The following is a 9,896-nucleotide window of genomic DNA, read 5'->3' on the forward strand; positions in this document are numbered from 1 at the left end:
AAAATCGCACAATGCCATGATTTAAATTAGATAAAGAACAGTCGTCTATTGGCGAAGATCAAGGGAAATTCTTTTGGCCTTGCCAAGAGAAAGGGCAAAGAATGCGGAGACAATAATGGCGGAATCGTTTTGGAAATTAGATTTCTGTCTTGATGTTCCTCTCGTCTCCTTGGCCCTTACATCTCTCAACTCTTCTCTTCTCTTTCGTCTCTTCCTTTCTGCCTTCCTTCCTTCCTTCCTTCCTTCCTTCCTTCCTTCCTTTCTTCCTTCCTTGCTTCTCTTCGATGCAGAGCCTTGAGGTTACCCTCGACTAATACTGGCACTCTAGACCTTCTGCGATGTAACCTCTCATTACCTTCCCATGTCCGTTGCGGCTTCTCGAGCATCTTGCCCACTTTGATTTGATTAGCATAATTGCACTTACCTTGACCCCCCTTGGACGACCACAAATTTGGACACTAGCATCGAGAAGTGCCGACAATGTCGAAGTCAAAAGAAAAAAAGAATTTTATTTTTATTAGAAAACTTTAGTGACGATGTGTTTTAGAAAGCAAATGATTCATCGAAGAAAAAGATATATAATGACATATATATGTGTGTGTGTATATAATTGCGTTATCTTAACGATCACGAATCTACATAACGAGAAAAAATAGGTATACAATCGATGAACAGAAAACAAAACCATTAGCTACCTTTTTTGGTTTATGTCAGAAGAGTTTCATAAAGCTTCTACCACCTAGCCTAGGTACACGAGTTCGAGATAATGAAATTAATTATATCAAAGAAACGTCGAGACGTTGAAAGATGTAGAAAATCCTACGCTAGCTTCGCCATTTCAATGAATCCAACACGTTTCTTCATCGGCCTCGTGCATCCCTTTTGAAATTGTCTTTTGAAAGAGAGACTCTTGCCATGTCTCACTTCAACACACGGATTCACATACACGTTTCCAAGTCTCCAAAAGGTAGGAAAACCTTCGTTCTTTGAATTGAAACCTCGGCAAAAACGTCTAGCTTGATGATCCACTTCATTCGACCGGGCTTACTCCCGTTCTTTGAATTAGTTTTGGCTTTAAGCGCGTGAACACGGAGGTAGAACTTTGAGGAGTCCGAAGCGAAGCTTATTTCGTTATGTACATACGCATTCCTCTATGCGTAGATCCTTGACTGTTTTTCAAAAAATCGAGCACGTTGATGCATCAAAGAATGTTTTACGATAATTAAGTATCAACCCTTAAATTTGTGACGATGATGACGATGACGACTATTGTCAAAAATTTCTTTTTTTTCTACTTGCACAATTTTTTCGTTATACCCAAGTGCAGCAAATGTAATAACCATAATAAAAGGAGAAAAGGACAGAGAGAGAGAGAGGGAGAGAGAGAGAGACAGGAAGAGAAAGAGTGAAAGTAGTGGAAGGCAAGAGTGAGAGGCACTAAAGTACTTTGGAATTTTAATCAACGAGCCGGAGCATTTCTGGTAAGGGTGCCTCGACAAGATAACAGGGTGTCGTGGTCGTGAAATATTTTCCTGTCTTTCTCTCTCTTTTTCTCTCTTTTCTTGTCTCTGAGGCCAGGTATAACGAAGCACACTTTCGTGACATTCACAAAATGTAATTCACAAAGAGCTTCACAAGTGAATTTTTCGAATACATCTATTCGTGTTGTTTTGCCCGTTATCATATATCACTCAGATATAGGTCGAATAAGGTGCAATATTATAAATGTTAGCAATTGTAATTTTTTTTTAACACAATCGTACAAATCAGGCTCAATTTACTTCTAATAATAATTTCCAATCTAAATACTTTTAAAATAATCTTCGAATTTTAATCTGTTGAACTGATTTTAACTTATCGCAAACTATCCAAAATATTTGAAGTAACCTAATATCACAGAAATTGAATGTTTGCTATATGTGAGATCTACTCTCCTTTATTTTAGAATTGTCTTTCTACAATAGTCTCAAATATCTCGTTGAATTTCTTTTTCTGCAAAAACGACGATTTTTATTTTTCTACTCATCCTTTCGTTGTACCTCCCTTCACTAAGCTCCTCTCTATACATTCTCGAACACTGAAGGTCGTTCAGATCGTCGACGATAGATTTGTAAAACGTCGATTGTGAATGTTTGCCGAATCAATACTGAATTTGGGATGTTCGGAAAAAAGTAAAATAACGTTTACCAGCCGTACCGACGATGGATATAGCTGGGAAGTAACCCCTATCGTATCGTCAAACTGATCACTACTTGGATGCTGTTAGGGGTTGTAGCGGAGGGTGCTGCCACCATACGACTGTTTGGTAAAGTTTAAAATGCCTCATATCGATGATGCATCACAAAAATGAAATCGAATGAAATCGATTGGTCTTCCAGTTTATTATTCCGAAGAAATAAAAATATTAAAAATATAAAAAATAATAAAACCGATAGTACTTATAATGCATCTGTTTAAAAGATGTCGTTCGTCAAGATTATCTCTTCTCTTGATAGAACAAAAGGATTTCAGGTTGCTCTTTTTTTCGTTTGTCATTTAACAATATGTCAGAACTTAATTGTTGCAAGAAATCGAAAACTGATACACCTGCATTGAAACGTCATTTTGTAATTGTATAGGTATCATTAGCGAGAAGAATGATCGGATAAATTAATTAACTGAGATAGGCAGCAGCATCGTTGTAAAAACGACATGATCTTGTTTCGCTTGAGGGCGCTACGAGAAAGAAACTTCCCAACTTATCTCTCTTCTTTTCTTTATCACTTTCTCTCTGTTGTTTCTTGTGCTTTAAGTTAAACGTTTTGTCCCCCGCTGCCTCCCACTTTATATCCCTCGTTCGAGAGGCATGATTCTTTTTCGAAACACCATGCGAGGGACATCGTTCGTAATTGAAAATCACTGTAATCCGGTAGACAACGATCGCGAAGGGATATAAGACCTTAGAAATACTTCTCGGTTGACGAGAACAAAAGCGAAAGCTTGTTTTCATTATTCTAGCTCGATTACCAGGTCAGGATGAAGTATGATAAAAGAAAAATAATGAAATTTTATGGAAAAAAGAGTATGATTCTTTTCTTAAAGTTTTAGATTTAAATATAATAATCTGATTTGAATTTCTCTAAGAATTATTCCTTCCGATTAGTTTTCTTTACTTTTGCTTGTTGAATTTTATATTATCTTAAAAAATAAATATTAATAAATATAATAAGGCATCACAGTTTCTTAACTTTATCCATTCTTCAAGGTTTCGTCTGGAAACTATACCTACTAATCTCAGGCGACATTCTGTAACACTCGGTCTACCAGAACACAAAAAAGAAAGGAAAACGACAAAAGAAGGAAAAGAAAATACTCAGTGAAACATCAGAACACATTCTATCTTTAAACTTTCCGCCATAAATCGTCGTTTGTTCAAGCTGATAACGGAAGTTTCATATCCTCTTACCCTCTGTTCCGTGTCTTTCGTTTTATGGGATACGATGTAGTGAAAGGAAAGTCTTTTTTCTTCCTCTTCGAACAGTCTCTCTTCTCCGTTGGAAGCGTGTCCCTCCTTTAGTGCGTTTTCACCAAAGTGAAGTACTCCTTCGGGTAGACGAGCATCTATTTTATAAGACTGAGAAATATCGGCAGCATCAATAATGGTTTATCTCGAATACAAATTGCTGCCAGCAGAAAGAGAGAGAGAAAGAGAGAGAGAGAGACAGAGTGAGTGAGAGGATGAAGGCTGGGATGTAGAGAGGACCACTGCCTTAAGAAAACACTCGTAATCCATGGGGAGTAAAAGCAAGGGTGGGTAGTGACAGGTCGATGGTACCCATATCTATCGCCTACGGGGTCCGTCAAGGATCCTACTACGTACGTATCGAGATGTGTGTGTTCAGATATACATACGAAGGAACGACGACAGTTCGAATTAATTTGCTCGACCTTTCGCACCCCACAGCGACTTTTCACGCAAAACCGATACGATACATTTTCTCTTCTCTTTAAATATTTACATAGGTTGTCCAATGAATGTTCGGCAATCGATTACTCGTTTAATTCTTTCAACAATTCGTGATCCTTATTTTTTACTTATTCATCATAGCCATCTCGCGAAACAAAATTTCACGGTCGCATAATGGCAACAACGAGTTAGAGTCAGCATGACAAATTATAGGAGGTGAAATGAGGACCACATTTGGTAGTATTCGTTGTTTCGGTAAGCTTTTTTGGTAGGGTTGCTTGTTACGTTCTGGCGCCATTCCGGGCAGCAACTATGCCGGCGAGTAATCGCTTTCCAAAGCTATGGAGAAAAAACGTTCGCCATAATGGCGACCGTAAGGTTTTTGGTTGTGCGACGGCTGTCCAGAGCACGGTAGTTTTTTTCTCGACATTCCACGCTTCGTCAATGACATCAAAATAACGATCAATAAATTCTTCCGACCGAGTCACCTGCGTTAAATGTTTTCTTTAACATTCGATCGTGAAATTAAATAGTATCTATGGTTAATTATTAGGATTTATGCTCTTTTTTCGAAACACTAGCAATTTTTTATTATTGTTTACTTTATCACAATGTATACAAGGTGGGTCAATAAGTTTGATCACTTTCAATATCTCCATTTAGACATATGTATAATAAAAAATTTAATATTATGAAAAAAAAATGTAATTTAAAAAATTATTAACAAAAGTGATTCTATTATAACGATATCAGTGAAATATTTAAATGAATAGAGAATAAATTACGCTTGAAAATGGTTTTTGTTTCATGTCTCTACGACTTTCCGTTCCGAAGATATCGCCTTTGAAAGATTTCATTCATAATTCACCTGTTCGTAGTAATAGTATAGTAGTAGTAACTTGTCCAGCTGACTCGCGTAAATTCTTGGAATTTATATAGGTCAGTGGGTCATTGACTAATATGAATGAAATTATATAGGTCAGTGGGTCATTAACTATTCTGAATGAAATTATATAGGTCAATGCATTATCATAAACATTTTCCATTTAAATGGGAATATCTCCGGAACTAAAAGTCATAGAAATTTGAATGAAAAGCCATTTTAAAGGGCAGAATTTATACTATTTTTTAACGTATTTTTTAATAATTAATTAACAATTTGTTATAAACAATTGTTATAAACAAATCATTATGAAGTAACTTCATATTATTTTACACAAGAAAAGAATAATTCAGATTCAAACTGACTTATAAAATTATATAAATTACTAAAAAATTTATAAACAAATTAGATTTTTATTAAACAAAAAATTTTTTTTTGCATTATTAATTGTATCTTACATTTACATAAGAATATCTCCGGAACTAAAAGTCTCAGAGACTTGAATCAAGTATCATTTTAAAGGGCAGAATTTTTATAATTTTTTTCAGCATATTGTTAATAATTAATTAACAATTTGTTATAAACAATTTTTATAAAAAAAATCTTACGAAGTAAATTCATATTATTTTACAAAAAAAAAATAATTCAGATTCAGACTGATTTATAATATTATATAAATTAATAAAAAATTTATAAACAAATTAGATTTTTATTAAACAAAAAATTTTTTTCGCATTATTAATTGTCGTATCTTACATTTATATAAGAATATCTCCGGAACTAAAAGTCCTAGAGACTTGAATCAAGTATCATTTTAAAGGGCAGAATTTTCGTAATTTTTTTCAGCATATTGTTAATAATTAATTAACAATTTGTTATAAACAATTTTTATAAAAAAAAAACACCAAGTAAATTCATATTATTTTATAAAAAAAAAGAATAATTCAGATTCATACTGATTTATAATATTACATAAATTAATAAAAAATTTATAAACAAATTAATTTTTTATTACAAAAAACATTTTTTTGCTTTATTAATTGTCGTGTCTTATATTTACATGGAAATATCTCCGGAACTAAAAATCCTAGAGACTTAAATCAAGTATCATTTTAAATGGCAGAATTGTCATAATTTTTTTCAGTGTATTGTTAATAATTAATTAACAATTTGTTATAAACAATTTTTATAAACAAATTCTTACAAATTAGTTTTTTACTAAAAATATATTTTTTTTGGCATCGACCTATTATCAAAAATATATGATTCTATTTAAAAAAAAAAAACAGTTGACCTTCACTCATAATGTCCACTTGCAAAAAAATTATTGATGTCGTATTATAGTTCCCTCCGTGCTGTACGACTTTTGTAAACAAAGTTTCTCCATATTTCTAAAAAGAATGGAGATATTCAAGGTGTCAAATTTATTGTCCCACTCTGTATAAAGTATATATATACGACATTACTCGAATTAATAACGCAAGAAATATTTCGCACTATAAACGAGATCAAAAGAGAAAGAGAAAGAGGATGACATAACTTTTGTCGCAGTTAAAATCTCGCCGTGCGAATTAGTCTACGGAATAATTTCATCGCGGTCGGGAAAACAAACCTTATTATTCCGGTGGATGCAGTTAATATGATCGGTGGAGAATTTGAAATGATAATAACGTACCAAGTTTTTCTCGTTTCAAATTCATCGTTAATGCCATCGTCAAAGCTGATATTCTGAGTCCACATCAAGACATCACGGTGGATTTCCTAGGGAACTTCTTTTTCGATTTCACGAATTGAATTAGCTTTAAAATAAGTTTATTCGTTAGAAGAAATAAAATAGTTCGAAAGAAATCGTTTTCATCTTTTAATGTATGAAAGAGACCGTAAGAACAAAGCCACCAATTAATTTTGAATATTCTATATCGACATAGGAATATAGTGTGGGTTTTTCAATAGTAGCCCTCTAATTCTATCGATTGGAGTACATCCTAGTACATCCTCTCTCCTCCCTTATCTCGCGTTTATATCGAATTCCTCGGCACAAAGGTAACGCTCAGAGATAGCCAAGGGTGCAGAGCGCTGCTTGTAAACCGAATTACCGGTATTAGTGTGCCCGCACGTTAACAGGCATCTCGCACTTAGCCAAGGATATTACGCTTGTTCGAAATTACTTGTTTGATTGCTCCGTGCGATACTCGTTCACGCTCACGCGCGTGCAATGTTGTATAGCCATACACACACAATTGCTGGGATACGAGCAAGGAAGATTAACTCGGTTACACGAAGCCATTCTTTCCAAGTGAATGCAGCTAGACTGCAACGAGAAATACCCTACCCTTTCCATCCTCGCGATATTCCTTTCCTCCTCTTATTATTCTTATACGATCCTTACTCATCTCAACCAGGAACTACGTTTCGAAGTAGCGACGTATAATCAAGAAAAGATTTTCACCGAAGATGCTGAGATTCTCTTTCTCTCTCTCTCTCTCACGGAGTACCGCATAGCTTGATTCGAATCTTTGATTCGGTTTGAATAGTTTAAATTGAAAAACGACCTTAATTGCAATTTTCAAATATTAGATATAAAGCGCAAAGCATCAATTTGCAATACACGATCAAATTGGGAATATTTATTAATCGATAACTTATGGGAATTTACGATGAAAAACCGATTGGGTAAGTTTCTAGCTGAGAGAAATATAGCGAATTTAACAATACAGAGTCCACGTAGAAGAGATAGAAAGAGGGACAGAAAGTGATGTAGCTTTACCCACATACATACACATAAACGTGGAAATATTATTAACCCCGAATCCGCAGAGTTTGCGGGCTTACAGAGGGAAATTCAATAATGTCTGCTGCTATGGCGCATTCGTATCGCTACAGTAGATCGCGTATTGTATATGTATATATGTATATACATGTATATGTATAGATGTAGATGGTTCGTACGCGCTTATATCGGACCGATCCCTCGGCGTGGCAGCATAAACGTGATTGATATATTATTAAGGACGTCCATTAAAGAAAAGCACCACCCGTACGGATGAAATATGCGGCCTGTCTAAGGGAGGCTTTCCAACTCGAGGCAAGCCGAGAAAACGGTCGGTGCGAGCCAAAAAAAAAGAAAAGAAAAAAGAAATCGGGGAGAGACTGCGAAGAGAAGAGAAGTTGGAGTAGGGGAATAAAAGAAAGGAAATGTGGTTGGAGTAGAAAGAGGGAGAGAGAGAGAGATGCAGCTTTCGAATAAGAAAGAGAAGAAAGAGAAATGCGCCCGCGTAAATTTACCGGAGGGGACGAGGCTGGCACGTGGCACTGATCCCACGGTTCGAGCGCGGTGCACAAGTGCAACGACAAGGTCAGAGGGCAGAGGCCACGTCTACGGACGAGGAACTCCGAGACATTACTCGCGCGTCGATGAAACCTCGAGACGTTCTCTCTTTCCTTTTCTTTCTCATTCTCTTTTTTCTTCTCTTTTTTTTTTCTTTCTCTCTCTCTCCCTCTCTCTCTCTCTCTCTCTTTCTCGTTCTCGTTCTCATCTCTTTTGGTTTTCAAACTTCCTTCCTTTTCTTTAATTGCCAGATTATTTTTCCTTGCGTGAGATTCGTCTCTTCTTTGAATTTAGTTGGTTAATTTTATAAGAGGATGTCTAAATGCATTCCCCCTAAAGTTTTTATTTAAAAATCTTTTTCTACTATTACGCACTCTGCTATTCTATAAAAATGAATTTAAATATTTTAATTATATTTTTTCATCGTGAACGTCATGTAGAAGTATCACCGAACATACATCACGATACCCACATGTATAAAGAAAAAAAGTTAAAAGACGTCTCTTGGACTTGGTGAGAACACGCAGGCAGCTCTTCTTAAACTTTCCTTTTGCATTTAATAAACGAGCGGTCGGAGTTGTGTTCTTACTCAGTACAAAGTCCGCCCGCACCAAGAACGTTGAAACTTTCATGAAATTCGCGCGAACATTCTTATGCACCTATGTACAACATCGGGCTTTATTCACGATGGCCTGTAACTATCGTGTGACTCCCTCGGCTTTATGGAGTTCTTTCAACCACGCGGTAACCTCGTATTATCGTATCTAAGAATTAGATAAGATAAAAATATTTAAAAATTCTTTGGATTGCTTTGTGTAACATTAAAATTTTGACAATTGTTTAATCTACAAATAAATAAATTCATATAAAATTATATTATCTTGTAGTTATAATTAGAAAATTTCGTTTCGATCGTCATTACAATATTATTGAAAACTTCAAAAGAAATAACTTTTTATACCGTGAATAATTTTTTATCGAGCAAACTCCTTTCTGGATATGTCGAAATGCTTTAGAAAGGTTTTCGTATGTCGTTTACTCGAAACCAGTAGCGTGAATTGACATGAACGAATTGTTATAAAAGAGAAAGAGAGAGAAAGAGAATAAGAGAGTTTAGCAGGCGCATAGAAGAAGGAAAAGGAGTATGCCCCGTGGTAACATTTATGAAAACGAATTTAATATCTTTGAGAAGTCGTCGGGAAACGCATCGAAACGAACGATTCGGCCGATGTTCAACAGTTTAATATCCAGGAGAGCCGCCGGGGGCGATTTCCTTCGTGAGGGGTGAGAATCGTCGGAAAGTCACTCGCTTCCGTTCGCTTGAAAGAGCTTATACGGCCCTTTCTCCCCTAATCTCCGTGGTTTTCGTGCGACCCGTGGAAAGTGAAATGCGGGATAGAAAATGGAGAATCGATGCTATTGAAAGAATAGACCGAAATGTTGCTCGTGTCACTCCTGAACGAAAGCCGAGTTGTATAAACCTTGGCTTGACGATATTAAAAAAATTCGAGTTATACGTAACCTACGATTGCTTTAAAAAAAAAAAGTATTCGAAATAAGATCGGGTACACGTATTGATCTAGATGAAAGTTTTATACAAATTATTTCTTCAATGAATTAATAATTTTTTTCTTTTAACTTTTATCAGAATCTTTTATAACAAATGATCTAAATATTTGATTCATTTTTATATAAAAAAAAAGATGATTGTAAAATTTCATAATAGAGCGGTCACCATG

The sequence above is a fragment of the Vespula vulgaris genome, chromosome 11 (assembly GCF_905475345.1).
Source record: "Vespula vulgaris chromosome 11, iyVesVulg1.1, whole genome shotgun sequence".
Classification (NCBI taxonomy): Eukaryota; Metazoa; Arthropoda; class Insecta; order Hymenoptera; family Vespidae; genus Vespula; species Vespula vulgaris.